The sequence below is a fragment of the Chelonia mydas genome, chromosome 3, assembly GCF_015237465.2.
Source record: "Chelonia mydas isolate rCheMyd1 chromosome 3, rCheMyd1.pri.v2, whole genome shotgun sequence".
Taxonomy (NCBI): Eukaryota; Metazoa; Chordata; order Testudines; family Cheloniidae; genus Chelonia; species Chelonia mydas.
In genome coordinates, this window is record NC_057851.1 from 9,864,887 (window position 1) to 9,881,013 (window position 16,127).

Consider the following 16,127-nt stretch of genomic DNA (forward strand, 5'->3'; position numbering starts at 1 on the left):
CACATTTGTTATTTCTGTCCTACCTGGTTATTTCAGTTCTTTCCTTGTGGTGAACCTATTAAGTTCACAGGGGATATAAACTTAGGAAGCCCCTGAGGCCAACCTGCTTCAATGCATCCTTTGTTATGCATCCTATGTTAAAGGTCGCAGCCATATATGGACTTTATGCTTTAGTTCATCAAGCCCTATCTAGGTGAAAGGTCCCAACCATATGTATGCTAACTTTGCCTTAGCACAATATACAGGATGTGGCCTGTAAGTCCCTTGAGTTACAGCCAAAATACTTTAATATAAACCTATACATCTATTAAAATAAAACAAATAATCCAACCCATAAGAAAATAAGAAATCCTTAAGAAAAGCTATATAGGCATGCAAGCAGGCTAGCCCTATAGGCTACATCTCTCTCCATGGGAGGACCCCATGTGGCTGCCTCCGATAAACCCAGACTTGCAAATGTAGTTAAGCTTCTAAAGAGCCCAAATACCCAGACTCATAAATTAGCCTGTCTTGGGGAAATAAACACACACACACAGTGATACTAATGCAAGGATTGCTTTTAATTATAGGAACATGATTTCAGAACAGCTTGATATATATATATATATATATATATATATATATGGATGGACACATTTGGTCTGGATGCTCTGAATTCTGTGTCTGGAGTTCTGACGTCTCCACTCATGGTCTTATACAGCACACTACGCCTGGGTAACACATTCCACTTGTCACTTCTCTACCAACGCATCCATAATTTCTGCAAGTACCACCAGAAAACGAGCACACCATAGGGTTGGACTGACCACCAGGAGCTGCACACACAAAAAAATCTCTGTGATTTTTATATTCACAAATTCAAGCTATGTGGATTTCCGAACAAGAGAAATAGTCCATTCAGTCAGTGAAGAGCACAGGTAAGTCGGCTACCAACAGGCGGAATCTATTATCCTCACAGCAAGACTATCATTCATCATTACAAACCCATCCAACTCTTAGTAATAACACAGCACAGATGGATACACCATTCTGGATTAAAAGATCAAAGCACGTATTTTCCTGTGTTAACATATTTGAGATCAGTACAGCATCCTTTCTGTGAAACCCGTCCCACAGTCCTGTGCTCCTCTTCCCCCACAGAGGCTTTCTACCTTTGCTTTCTTACACAAAAGCCCAAATATGATTTCATTGGGTTCTGTAGATAGTGAGTACCCTCTTGTTCCAGTGGATTAAAAAACAAAACCCGAGATATTATGATGCCCTCGTGTAAAGAGCAGGGATGCAGATTTGGAATAATCATCAGCTTTCACATGGGTTCACATTTTGGGGATAGGTGGGTCCAACCCTTAATTCTTCTTCTCATGCTGTAAAACACTCTAGATGCCATTAGTGATTTTAAAATGCTCCCTTTCCCCTGTTTAAGCCAATCAGGCTTTGTCTCCCCAAAAGAGGGAGCAGAAAGGCAGGCAACAACGGTGGAGGGGAAGTTGGAGAGCACTGGCATAGCAGCTGCTGAGCAGTGACAGAGCCACTTTAAATATAACACCGCCATAGTTTTATGGGCCTGGATTCTCTGAGGAGCTCAGGGCTAGACAGTCAATGCTCAGCACCCTCAATTCAGGCTGTTTAGCCAAGTGGCTCAGCAGCCAGCAGGTCCTCAGGGTGAATTTCAAAAGAGCCCACGCTCCACACTGAATTCTTTTGAAATATCTGGTCACTTCGTATCCCACAACACACCAGACCTGCGTGTGTGTCAGGCACACTTTGCTGTGTGTTATTGCTTACACACACACTCACTCACAGACATACATCCACATGCACACTCACACACAGGTATCTACAACTGTCTCTCCACAGACCATGGATATCGTTCTCTCACGTATTCAGATATTCCACTGGCAAACATATATTTCTCCAAATTACCTTCGACAACATCAACATCTTCCACTCCTATCCCATCGTCCAGGTTTTGGGGCTCCCCTTGTGGCACATCCTCAGGAACAGGCATGGGATTGGCCTGGACATGGAAAACTAAGCAGAAAACAGCAAAGAGAAGGTAAAGGGTCTTCATGGCTGAAGATTGGCTGGATCCCAGAGTCACTGCAGAGAAGAGGCACGGAGAGACAATGAGACTGGTGCTCCTCTGCAGAAGGAGAAAGGAGAGTCCCTGCATTTATGCAGTTCCCTAAGGAGGAAAGAAGATTAATTTACCATGTGGGGGGATTTTTAGGGTGCGGCTCCGGAGGCCATGAAATTGCTCCAAACCCCCTTTGATGTTGCTCTTATCTGGCCACTCTGCCCTCAGTCTGTCATCCTTTCTATTGACAATCCCTCGCAGGAGATAAGCCCTCCTGCTCCCCAGCTGTATGAGCATCTGTTGTCTGTTGTGCAGCTGGCACATCTGAAGGATCCATCGTCTCCCTCTTACCAGAATCTTCATGTTTAATTCATTCATTTCCGTCATAAACAAACACACGGATCTGCTCCTAACTCAGTCTCTGGGCACCTTTGGCCATCGGTTACAAACCATCACAAGAGAACAGCAGAGTCCTCCCAACACACAACATCCGCCCAGGATCCTCAACGAGTCCCCATCACTCCTAGCCATCTGCAACCTCATAATATTCCTCAAAGAAACCCCAGCCTCAGCTATCTGCTCCTTCCCCGAGTGCCTGCTGAGGAAACCAGGCTTTTCAGCATGCCCTGACAGCCTGTAAATTCAGGCTGTTGCAGAGGGAAGTGGGTAGTGCATTCTAAAGCTGAGGGGGGCTTGCTGAGAAAGCCTTGGCAACACTTCATTCCCTAGTGTATTAAGGGAGCAGCAGCTCCAGTGGCCTTGCTGACTGGAGCAGCAAAGGCACGGGGAGCGTGGTGGTCTTCCACATAGGATCATCCAGGCAGTGTTGGGATTTATAGGCCAGAACCTACCCCCTTCTGCTCCACCTGGATGCCAGCTGGAATGGTATTTTATATAGGTTGGAAGCTCTTTGGCTTAAAGATTCCGCCTTTTTGTTCTGTTTCCGCAGCATGTAGCACAATGGAGGCCTGGTCCATGACTGGCGCTCTGGGATGCCACTGCAATACAATAACACCACATATTTCTATTGCTTTGCTTCCAGAAACGGAGAGCCCAGGGATAGACCAGGCCACATTCTTGCATGCGTGAAGGTGCAAGAACCGTCCCCTCCTTGGGCCCCTCACACAATGACTAGAGATAATCAGTCTCCTCACCCTGGAGAGTGTATGTGTAACTTACTGTTCAGTGTAATGAATGCATCCAATGAAGTGAGCTGTAGCTCATGAAAGCTTATGCTCAAATAAATTTGTTAGTCTCTAAGGTGCCACAAGTCCTCCTTTTCTTTTTGTTCAGTGTATGTTACAGGAACCCCTCGGTGCCCAACTTGCAAAGGAAGTGAGCTGTTACTGCCTCAACTGGGGAGTCTTGGCTGTTTAACTCAAGCTATAACAGCTCCTGCCGTTAGCTCTGAAGCTCTTCGGTTCAATCACGGGCGTATCAGCCAAGATGGCAGCTGTCACACATTTATTGCTGTCTCCTAGCACTCCAGGGGTGCAAACCACCTCAAAGTGGGAGGGATGAGAAGAAGTTAGGATAATATCTCCTCTCCTCATTGACCAGCAGAGCTGTCTGGGCCCAGAATGTCCCTCGGGATGGTCCTGAGCAATGTGCAGGCCTCCCCTGCACAAAGGGGGACACAGTGATAACCCCCACTGTGCAATTTCACTTATCTCTGTTAATGAGGCAAAACTACCTGCAGAAGCACATTCAGGCCACCAGGGTGTGTCCTGCGGAGCAGCTTCAATGGGATAAGCCTGGCTCATGTCAGGGGAGGGGCTTTGTGGAAGGACCAGCTTGGCCATCCTCTCTCCACATTGCTTCCCCTCCCGAAAACCCTGTCTCTGTCATGGCCAATGCCTCTATGAACTTTGCTGATACCGGCACAGGTGAGGAGAAACTTGCGACTATCTTACATAGAACCACGGAACCCAGGAGCCACTGTCAGCAAAGTTCATACAGGCCTTGTCCAGGTGTAACGATGCTGGTTCTGGCGGGACCCTACTGAGAGTGCCAATTCAGGACAAATTGCTTACAGCAGGGCAGTTACAGCCCAAGGCTGGGGTTTCTATGCACACCAAGGCAAACCAAACCAGCCAAACAGAGAAGACTTTGGTTTTACCCCATTGGCTAACCACAAGTCACACAAGCAATTCCCTTTGACACTCCAGTTTCCCAGTATCACCACCCTCGTTATGGGGACAAATGGTTATGAAAACCAATACCCCAGTAAAAGAAAAAAGGTTATCTCGATCCCAAAGGACCAAGCCCCAGACCCAGGTCAATATACAAATCAGATCTTACCCACAAATCACGCTGTTGCCAATCCTTTAGAATCTAAAATCTAAAGGTTTATTCATAAAAGGAAATAGATATAGATGAGAGCTAGAACTGGTTAAATGGAATCAATTACATACAGTACTGGCAAAGTTCTTGGTTCAGGCTTGCAGCAGTGATAGAATAAACTGCAGGTTCAAATCAAGTCTCTGGAGAACATCCACAGCTGGGATGGGTCATCAGTCCTTTGTTCAAAGCTTCAGTGTAGCAAAGTTCCTCCAGAGGTAAGAAGCAGGATTGAAGACCAGATGGAGGAGCTGCAGCAGCTTTTTATATTCTCTTGCCATGTGGTTTTTCTTTCTTTGTCCCAAAGACAAGCTGCCCATCACATGGCCTGGAAAAACCTCAGAGTTCTGTCCATAGGCAGGTCCCTGCATACCTTGCTGAGTCGCAAGGCGTGTCTGCCTTCTCTCAATGGGTCAGTTGTATAGCTGATGGTCCTTAATGGGCCATCCAGCAGGCTAGGCAGAGCTGACACCAACTTGTCTGGGGTGTCACCCAGAAGCATAGCATAAATTTGAAACACAGACAGTATAGAGCCAATACTTATATCTTTAAATACAAAAATGATACATGCAAACAGATAGCATAATCATACCCAACAAACCATAACCTCGTCTTAGACACCTTATTTGACCCCCTTTATACAAGATTTGGTGCCACTACAGGACCTTGGTTGCAACAATGTTCTATACGGTCCCAGTGCAAGTCAATAACGTCACACCAGGATAGAGACGAGATCTTCAGGAGGGGATGCAATGCAGGGAGCAGAGAGCCAGGCAGGTCCTTCCACAAAGCAATTCTCCTCCCTATATTCATTCACATGTGCCAACAAATCGTCAGAAGGGTAACTCTGCATTGCAAGCCTAGGCAGTCACAAATCTGGATTCAGGCCCAACAAAAATCATGAGATTGTCTTTGAGATTGTCTTTTAAAAAAATAATTATGGCTATTTTTCCTTGGCCTTCTGGGTTCTGAGGCTTTATGGAACATTACAGTCGCATTCTCATACTTCCCCACAAAGAGGAGGGCTAGAAATTGGGAAACATATTTTTTGTTTTTTAAATGAAAGCTGAGAATCAAAGGACAGAGGAACCATTTTGGGGATGGTCTAGGTATACTTAATCTTGCCTCAGTGCAGGGGGATGGACTAGATGACATCTTGAGGCCCCTTTCAGCACTACATTTCTATGATTCCATGATTATGATAATCTAGTCTGGCCTCCAGCGTAATATAAGCCAAAGAACCTCACCCACTAATTTTTGCATCATGCCCATAACTTTGGTTTCAGCTATACCATATCTTTTAGAAAGTTAGCCCAGTCTTGATATAGAGACGTCAAGTTATGAAGAATCCACCACAACCCTTGCTAACTTGTTCCAATGGTCAATTGACCTAGCTGTTAAAAACATTTCTAGCCTGGATTCTTCTAGCTTTAGGCACCATCTATCAGATCTCATTATGCCTTTCTTCTGCAATTGCTTGATTCCAGCAGCTGGGGCTTAAACAAAAGCACCAAATATTGCAAGACTCGCAATGAAATCATGAGAGTTGGCAACACAGGTTGATGTTCCACTTCACCTGACTCTCAATTTACTTGTCTCTCTTTGGCTGTGAGCTCCTCAAAGAAGGGATCACACTTTTGTCTACGGTCTGGAAAGAGCCTAATGTGGCTAATGTAATAATGATGCCGACGACAATGATGATGATGAAGAAACTGTCCTAGAATGTGAACCAGGTGCCTCAGTGGAAATGTAGCCTAATGGACAGTGGAATGGTTGGCAGATGCTTCACAAGAGAAATAATAAGTGACATGGCTAACTGTGTATGTTACCTGAATAAGGAGGAGATGAGAAACAGATACTGTAGTTATCTACACGTATGAAAACAAAGGAAAGAGAGCAGTTAGATTATATGGTATGAAGGTGATTGCCACATAGTGTGGGACATTCTCATGCTGCAGGGCCGGACACTCTCATGCTGCAGGGTTAGCTCAGCACTGAGCTCCTAGTAAGATGTCATCCACACCCTGAACTTCTCAATCCACTTTGCTCATCCCAGGCTTCCATACCAAGATGATTCCACCACTGGTTGTCCAGACCCAAAGAATTATCTCCACAGACTCAAGTACCAGGTCCCCATCTAGCAATTACCACCATCTGTGGAATCTCCTGGCAACCACCACAGACCCCTTATTGTGCTTCTCCAATATAAGGACAGGAAGGATGGTCCCGGGGCTAGGGACCAGCCTGGGACTTGGGGACCTGGCTTCAATTCCAGGCTTCACCACAGACTTCTTGTGTGAAGTTGGTCAAGTCACTTAGGCTCAGTTTCTTAGGCATCTAAGACCATCATTTAGGTGCCACTGTCATTTTCAAAGCTGCCGCTCAGCTGCCTCTAACTCCACAGGCACCTAAATCCCCCTGGCCGACCCCACAGCTAATGGCTTTTTTGCAGCCCTCACTCAAGCCCAAACTCTGGAGCTATGAAGTGGGATTTTTCAACTAGACAGGGGAATGCCTATTTTTGATAGGGAGTTAATCTTACAGGCGGTCTCTGAGCATGACTAAGACCTGTTACCTGCCAGCCCCAACATCAGGAAGGCCAGAGACAGGCTATGGATGGGGGGGAGGGCACAGAAGACTATCATCAGAAAGGACAGCCCAGAGCTCAGGGAAACATAGGGTGAGCATGAGAAAGATATTGAGCAGCAGACTGAAAGAGAGTGAGTCTTGGCTTCTATGGCATGGGCTACCTAAGCGACTGACCTTGCTTAGAAGCCTAACTCCAGGAGAGAGTTTGTGACTGAAGATCCCAAGCAGAAGGAGGCACCTATCCCTGTCCCATCATTGTCCTCCATGCAGCATGACATTGTAAGTATGGTGAGTGAGTGGTCACGCTGTGTAGAGGACACCATTTGTAGCGTAGTTCTTCTGGGATGGTGAGCAAATTCAGGGGCCTGACGAAATCATCCCCATGGGCTGGTTTTCCCCCTGTAGGCCACCAGTTGAAGCACCATGAGCCAGGTGCACCAGGTCACCTGCTTAGGTGCCTAAGCCCCTCCCTTCTCCCCACCCTTCTTCTCAGCATTTCAGTCCTGGCTAGCTTAGGCAGCTCTCCACTCAGCTGACCAGCTTGTGAAAATCCCTTCCATAGACACCTCACTCTCCCCATACATTGTAAGGGAAACTTGGGCGCCTTGCTCAGGCTTGAAAATCCCACTGGGCAGCATGGTTAGGCATTGCATGAGTCAGTAACACAATGCTTAAGTGCCTTTAAGAATCTGGATTTAAACTCTCTTTGCCTCCGTTCCCCATTCTTAAAACAGGGGTAACAGCACTGACCTCCCTCACCAAGGTGTTGTGAGGGTAAATACATTAACGATTGTCAGGTGCTCAGATGCTATTGTAATGAGGCCAGATAAGTACCTTAGCTAACACACCACAGGATCTACTTTCCTCTCATTCCATACACAGGATTGCAAGTATTCTTCAGTCGTGATGGCACCACGTAGTTTGAAAATGGCACTAGAATCAGATGAGTTCTGGGAAAGAGAGGAAATAAGGAGGTCACCCACTGTCCATTGTGAAAACTGCCCAGAAGGCTTTGAGGCTGGAAACAGTGCCAAGGACCCTGGGAGATACTTACTCACAATGCAATGCCATTCAATCTATGTGAGCAGAATGCTGTGTAGACACAAGCCTCGTAATGCGATATGGCTTATGACAGTGTGAATGCACAAAACCAATGTAATGCAATGGTTTAGCAACATTGATAGAAGACAAAATAGTGCAACATTTGTGTGTAGACAAGCAATAGGAGTAATGGGGTCTCTCTATCGACCTTATAGAGACCCTCGTGTCCTAGTAGCTGAGCACCTAACCCAGTGTAAATTTAGACGGGCAATCAGTAAATAATCCCCACCATAAGCACCATTAGACAGTGTTAGCACATTGCAAGGGAAGATGTGGAAGCTGCATTGCTTGGTACATTTTCCACTAGACTGCACAGGGCACAAGGAAATGGACTGATAAAATCAATCTTGCACTGGTCCCAAAGAACAGACTAGATGACCTACCTGTTCTTTCCTAACATCTGATTTTCATGAGTCAATGATTTCTATGTTGTGAACACTCCTGTGAAGCACAGGGGCCTGCCTGGATCACAAAGTCATCTTTTCTGGCCCTACATCATCTGTATGCGTGGGGGATTAGAGGAATGAAAAGACCTGTTGCTCTGATCTGGTGACTCTTCCCTAAGAGCCGTAACCTTTAAGTTTAACCTGGAGTTGCTGAGGATTATCCCTCCTGCTCACCACCTGTTTCACTGTTTATTCAGTTGGGCAGACACTGTATAGCATCAAGGGGACCCTTGACTTTTACAGCAGGTACAAAGACAATTATCCTTTCAAGTCCGGGAGTAGATAACACATAAAAACATTAATGAGGAATCTTTTCAACTGGGCTGTTTTTTTTCCCCAAGTTACTCCTGATGACGTCCTCACTCCTCAAGTCTTTCAGCTTGCTCTTCAGGCACATGCTTTCCCATGGGCCTCTATCTCTCTACTGACCATGAGCTGGCAGGTTTCCATGTTCCTATACCCACCTTTAATGATTCCCGGTGGAGTCCTGGTGCTGCTTTTGGGTTCTATTCTCATGGGCAGCAGGAATTGTTCAGATGCAGATTGCATCGCTCACCAGCACACAGGAGAATTTAAATCAAACAACCAGTTAACCAGGGAATCCTGAATCCCCACTTATAAAGAAATAATACAGCTGGATTTTTAGATACCTATCTGTGTCACTTTTCTGAGCATAAATGTATATTAAAATACTGTGACCAAGATTTTCCAAGCAGCTAGTGATTTTTAAGGGCCTCACTTTGGGGGTACTCAAACTGGCATACCTTCAGGGAGCCTGTTTTTCCCAAAAGAACTGAGCACCTGTCCTCTGACACTCAAGACCTTTCGAAGGTTTCTGAAGTTGAGCACCCAAAAATCACTGATCACTTTTGAAAACCTTGGCCTAAGGCTGTTGCTTTGTTTATTTTCTATTTGTAATTCATGCTGTACGATTTGTAGGGCTAGTTTTAAAAAAAGGGGGGAATTCTCTACCAGGAAGAGTTTTTGACAAAATGAATTTTGTTTTATTTTGTTGGAAATTGTTCACTGAATGTTCTGATTTTTCAACAAAAAGGTTCAGTACAAAAATTTTATTGTGATTTGAATCCAATGGGGTTGAAATGTTGTGGGGTTTGAGGTCTGACCCCCCAGCAACGGATAAAAAGGGGGAATGAGTGAGGGAATGAAGGTTTTACCAGGGTAGGGACTGTGTTTGTCCAGCACATAGCACAATGGGGTCCTAGGCCAAGACTGGGGCTCCTAGATACGACCACAAAACAAATAACAATAATTAATAATAATTCTTTCTTTCCAATGAGATAGAATTGGGAAAATGTTCAAACCATTCAAAGATTTTTGATCTTTTGACGAAATGTTTTGAAATGAACAATTTTTGTTTTGATTTGAATCAAATGGAACAAATGAAAAATGGTTCAGTTTTCATTTTTATGGGTGTTTCCCCTTTTTTCCCTCTCTCTTTTCCTCTTAGAAAGAGAAAAAAAGTGCAACTGCTCTCCCACCTCTCAAAATGAAAAAGTTTGGATTTGTTTCCATGTGATTCAAATCAAACCAAAAATTATTCATTTCAAAACATTTCATCAGAAAATAAAAGCATTTTTAATAGTATCAAAATATATTTTTTAATTTTTACCTCAGCTGCAGGAAAGAATGCATCCCCCAGGAGAACAGTCAAACAGCTGGAAAGCAGGAGAGATTATCAACTCCAAATCTGGAATAAATAGAAAGAACTGCAGGTGGAGAGCAGAGACAGCAGATTAGAGCAACTTGGAATGACGTGGGAGGTAATTTTGCAATAACCTATCTGTATGATGGATGACTTCACTGATCCCATTTTTAGGGAAACCTGCTAGCTGATTTCCATGCAAATTATTAGTCGCAGTCTTCTTTCAGATAGGCTAACTCACAGTTACTTAGTAAGTGGAGATTTTCTAATTTACCCCACAGGGAGTCCCTTGTAGTCAGCAAGCACGTCTTTCAATCATAGGGTCAGTTTATCCATTGCTATTATGTGTGCCAGGGCCTCTGTAAATGGACTGGATAATTTCCAGTTTCTAGCTATTCCACTTTGTGCAACCAAGGAGAGAAGAGGACAGACATCTCATTGGTAGAGCCTGGGGAGGAAGCTCTATGTAAAACCCTGGGATCTATGGCCCATTGAACTGTAGCAGTGTCCAAAATGCACTGGCTGACCATTTGCCAAAAGTCAATGATGTGAGGAAACTCCCATCATATGTGCAGAAAGGAGCAACCTATGCCAAAGTAGAGGAGAACCAACGGTGATGTGTTGAACTTTACTGCTCATTTGTAGCTGAGTTTCCCTTGCTAAGTGGTAGAGACATTTTACCAGTTGTTGCCAATTTTTGTCAACTGGGCATTGAATAAGTGTAGTGTCTAGGTTTCTCTGTCAGACAGGTGTTTGTCTGTCTGCAGCCCTGATAATTGCATCCCCTAAGTGTAGTACCCTGACTATTTTACATTTTATCTGGAGACTGATTCTCATGTACATTAAGGTTCCTGTAGTATGGCAGTGTGCAAGGGGCTCATTCCTACTTTAAGGCTTCACACTGTCTTTACTGTGTCCAAGCAGCTTCAGCATCATGCATTCATACACCTATCTTTAATAGGGGAACAAAGAGGACTGGCGGAATTTAAGACCAGTCAGCCTAACTTCGATACTTGGCGAGATACTGGGACAAATTATTAAACAATCAATTTGTAAGCACCTGGAGAATAACAGGAATATAAGGAATAGCCAGCATGGATTTGTGAAGAAAAAAATCATGTCAAATCAACCTAATTTCCTTCTTTGACAGGATTATTGGCCTAATGGATAGGAGGAAGCTGTAGACAAAATATACCTTGAGTTTACCAAGGCTTTTGACAAACTCCCACATGACATTTCCATACGCAAACTAGGGAGATGTAGTCTACAGCAGTGAGACTCAGACCTCAGTGGTTCAGGAGCCAAATTAGTGATCGACATTACTTAAAAGAGCCACAGTCATGCGAATTCATTGTTTCATTTACAGTCGTACTGTTCATATTTAAACAGTATGGCAGTGGAAATATCTATCTATCTATCTATCTATCTATCTATCTATCTATCTATCTATCTAATTCTTACAGCAAATAAGTTAATAATTTAGTGCAAGTAGATAAGCTAATTGGTTAATCACATACTAAAAGCATCCTGACTGGTTAATAACTTAGATTGGTTAATAATTAAGTCACACAGTGTTTTAATATCACGTGCTGCAAAGAGCCACAGGAGACACATTAAAGAACCACTTGCGAGCCGCAATCTGAATATCACTGGTCAAGAGGAAAGTCATAGAATCATAGAATCTCAGGGTTGGAAGAGACCTCAGGAGGTCATCTAGGCCAACCCCCTGCTCAAAGCAGGACCAACACCCACTAAATCATCGCAGCCAGGGCTTTATCAAGCCGGGCCTTAAAAACCTCTACTACCTCCCTAGGTAACCCATTCCATTGCTTCACCACCCTCCTAGTGAAATAGTGTTTCTTAATATCCAACCTAGACCTCCCCCACTGCAACTTGAGACCATTGCTCCTTGTTCTGTCATCTGCCACCACTGAGAACAGCCAAGCTCCATCCTCTTTGGAACCCCCTTTCAGGTAGTTGAAGGCTGCTATCAAATCCCACCTCACTCTTCTCTTCTGCAGACTAAACAAGCCCAGTTCCCTCAGCCGCTCCTTGTAAGTCATGTGCCCCAGCCCCCGATCATTTTTGTTGCTCTCCGCTGGACTCTCTCCAATTTGTCCACATCCTTTCTGTAGTGAGGGGCCCAAAACGGGATGCAATACACCATATGTGGCCTCACAATGTGCTGAATAGAAGGGAATAATCAATTCCTTCGATCTGCTGGCAATGCTCCTACTAATGCAGCCCAATATGCCATTAGCCTTCTTGGCAACAAGGGCACAGTGCTGACTGATAACCAGCTTCTTGGCCATGTAATCCCCAGGTCCTTTTCTGCAGAACTGCTGCTTAGCTGGTCGGTCCCCAGCCTGTAGCGGTGCACGGGATTCTTCCTTCCTAAGTGCAGGACTCTCCACTTGTCCTTGTTGAACCTCATCAAATTTTTTTAGCCCAATCCTCCAGTTTGTCTAGGTCACTCTGAACCCTATCCCTACCCTCCAGCATATCTATCTCTCCCCGCAGCTTAGTGTCATCTGTGAACTTGCTGAGGTTGCAATCCATCCCATCATTCAGAGCATTAATAAAGATATTGAACAAAACCGGCGCCAGGACTGACCCTTGGGGCACTCCACTTGATACCGGCTGCCAACTAGACATCGAGCCATTGATCACTACCCGTTGAGCCCAACAATCTAGCCAGCTTTCTATCCACCTTATAGTCCATTTATCCAATTCATACTTTTTTAACTTGCTGGCAAGAATACTGTGGGAGACTGTATCAAAAGCTTTGCTAAAGTCAAGACATATCATGTCCGCTGCTTTCTCCATATCCACAGAGCCAGTTATTGCATCATAGAAAGCAATCAGGTAGGTCAGGCATGACTTGCCCTTGATGAATCCCTGTTGACTGTTCCTGATCACCTTCCTCTCCTCCAAGTGCTTCAAAATGGTTTCCTTGAGGTCCTGCTCCAAGATTTTTCCAGGGACTAAGGTGAGGCTGACCAGTCTGTAGTTCCCTGGATTCTCCTTCTTCCCTTTTTAAAGATGGGCACTATATTTGCCTTTTTCCAATCATCCAGGACCTCCCCCGATTGACATGAGTTTTCAGAGATAATGGCCAAAGGCTCTGCAATCACATCAGCCAATTTCCTCAGCACCTTTGGATGCATTAGATCTGGACCCATGGACTTGTGCATGTCCAGCTTTTCTAAATAGTTCTTAACCTCTTCTTTCACCACTGAGGGCTGCTCACCTCCTCCCCATACTGTGTTGCCCAGGACAGCAGTCTGGGAGCTGCCCTTGTCTGTGAAGACCGAGGCAAAAAAAGCATTGAGTACTTCAGCTTTTTCCACATCATCCATCACTAGGTTGCCTCCCCCATTCGTTAAGGGTCCCACACTTTCCCTGACTTTTTTCTTGTTCCTAACAAACCTGGAGAAACACTCCTTGTTGCCCTTCACATCCCTTGCTAGCTGCAAATCCAGTTGTGTTTTGGCCTTCCTGATTACACCCCTGCAGGATTAAACAATATTTTTATACTCCTCCCTTCTCAACTGTCCAAGTTTCCACTTCTTGTAAGCTTCCTTTTTGTGTTTAAGCTCACCAAAGATTTCACTGTTAAGCCAAGCTGGTCGTCTGCCATATTTGCTATTCTTTCTGCACATTGGGATGGTTTGTTCCTGTGCCTTCAATAAGGCTTCTTTAAAATACAGTCCTATGAGGTAATCACATAACTGGTTGAAAGACAATACTCAAAGAGTTTTTATCAATGGTTTGCTATCATACTGGGAGGACATGTCTAGTGGGGTCCTGCAGAGGTCTGTCCTTGGTCTGTAACTGGTCAATATTTTCATTAATGACTTGAATAATGGACTTGAGAGTCTACTTCTGAAATTTGCAGATGACACCAGCTGGTAGGGGTTGCAAGAACTTTGGAGGACAGGATTAGAGTTCAAAAAGACCGCACAAATTGGAGAATGGGTCTGAAATCAACAAAATGGAATTCAATAAAGACAAGTGCAAAATTCTACACTTAGGAAGGAAAAATCAAATGTACAACTACACAATAGGGAATAACTGGCTAGGTGGCCGTACTGCTGAAAAGGATCTGGGGGGGTATAGTGGATCACAAATTGAATATGAGTCAACAATGTGATGCAGTTGCAAAAAAGACTAATCATTCTGGGGCCTATTAACAGGAGTGTCACATGTAAGGCATGAGAAGTAACTGTCCTGTTCTACTCAGCACTGGTGAGGCCTCAGCTAGAATACTGTGGCCCACTCTGATCACCATATTAAAGAAAGATGTGGACAAATTGGGGAGAATCCAGAGGAGATCAACCAAAATGATAAAAGGTTGAGAAAACCTGACCCGTGAGGAGAAGTTAAAAGGACTGGGTATGTTTAATCTTGAGAAAAGGAGACTCAGGGGGACCCTGATAACAGTCTGCAAGGGGCTATTCTAAAGAGGATGGTGATCAACCTTTTTCCATGTCCTCTGAAATAATAGGTTCAATCTGCAGCCAGGGAGATTTGGGTTAGATATTAGGGAAATCTTTCTAACGATAAGGGTAGTTAAGATCTGGAACAGGCTTCCAAGTGAGAGAGTGGAATCCCCATCATTGGAGGTTTTTAAGCAGAACTTGGACAAACACCTGTCAGTGATGGTCTAGGCTTGGTCCTGTCTCAATGTAGGGGGTTGGATTAGATGATCTCTGGCCGTCCCTTCCCTGTCTAAGATTGAACTCTAGGTGAGAAGAAGGATGGTCCACTGCTCTGGGTACTAACTGAGGATTTGAAGACCCGGGTTCAATTCTATGTTCTGCTGCAAACTTCTTGTGTGGACTTGGACAAGGCTGTGTGCCTCAGTTTCCCCTGTTTACTTGGAAGATAGCACTGCTCTGCCTCAGAGGAAGGTTGAGAGGATAAATATGTTAACCCTTATGACGTGCTCAGATACTGTAGGGATGGGGGCTGGCTAAGTACCTTAGATAGGTGATTCCAAAAGACAACAGTGTTTTCCTAGTGAAGACCAGGCCTGTGAGGGGAGAGGTCAAGCATAATCTTGGCATGTGATCTCATATAATTCTCACTGTCTTTTCTGCTTTTGGCAGGGAGCTGGTATTTATCTTTCTCTTGGATCAGAAGGAGATGACAGGTCCCTCAGTTGCTTCATTTGCACATCTTCAAACAGATAGGGAGTAGGAGAGATTATCATCAGCAAGCCTAAAGTAAATAGATTGGATGTGCAGCTGAGGGCAGAGCCCTAATCAGAATAACATCAAAGGGAATTTGCAGGAATTTCATTTACACATGCACACACACAATATCCTGTCCTCTGCTTTATAACCCACATTAAAACCGGGACTCTAGCCTCTTTTATCTTTTAAAGCAGAATAGTCTCAACCTGTCTCTGAGTCTCTTCTCCGCAGGGACACTAAGATCCCAGCCGAGCATCAGCCATGCGGGCTCTTTACCTTCTCTTTGCTCTTCTCTTCTTGGTTTTCCAGGAACAGGCCCAGTCTGAGGACCAAGATGAACCCCAGGAACCTGCCTTGCTGGATGACATAGAAGGAGCCATGGGAGCCCCAGGTAAAATGCCAATTTGTGTAGGCTTGTAAATGGGATGTGTCTATCAATGTGAGGGAAACACACCAATATCAGCTGATTGCAGTTCTCCAGGCTAGATTACTGTTGAGATATATTTAAGATGTCCACTCTTGTTACTATTAATTACTTTTCAAGCATCCTCCAGTCAGCACGGGGGTCTGAAGCTCTGGAGCTTCAGGTGAGGACGGATCTCAAAGGGAAGCTCGGCCCAAACCTCAGGGATCCAGCTGGCTTTGGGCTGGAACTGTGTGAGCTTGTGGATTTTGTAACCTCAGGGCTCCAGCTGGCTTTGGGCTGGAACTGT

The 16,127-nt window shown here is 44.7% G+C and overlaps 1 long non-coding RNA gene across 3 annotated transcripts; it reads right to left on the reverse strand.

The window, feature by feature from the left end:
• Nucleotides 1-1,979: 1,979 nt before the first annotated feature.
• On the reverse strand, nt 1,980-10,371 carry LOC122464892. 3 transcript variants are annotated; one of them, XR_006289304.1, is made up of 5 exons: nt 10,184-10,371; nt 7,841-7,956; nt 7,181-7,405; nt 2,929-3,075; nt 1,980-2,185 (listed from the first exon to the last, which is right to left on the reverse strand). It is a non-coding gene; the product is annotated as an uncharacterized LOC122464892 (long non-coding RNA). The 3 variants fall into 3 exon arrangements; XR_006289302.1 differs by lacking the exon at nt 7,181-7,405 and having other exon boundaries at nt 10,184-10,361; XR_006289303.1 differs by lacking the exons at nt 2,929-3,075; nt 7,181-7,405 and having other exon boundaries at nt 10,184-10,351.
• Nucleotides 10,372-16,127: the final 5,756 nt, after the last annotated feature.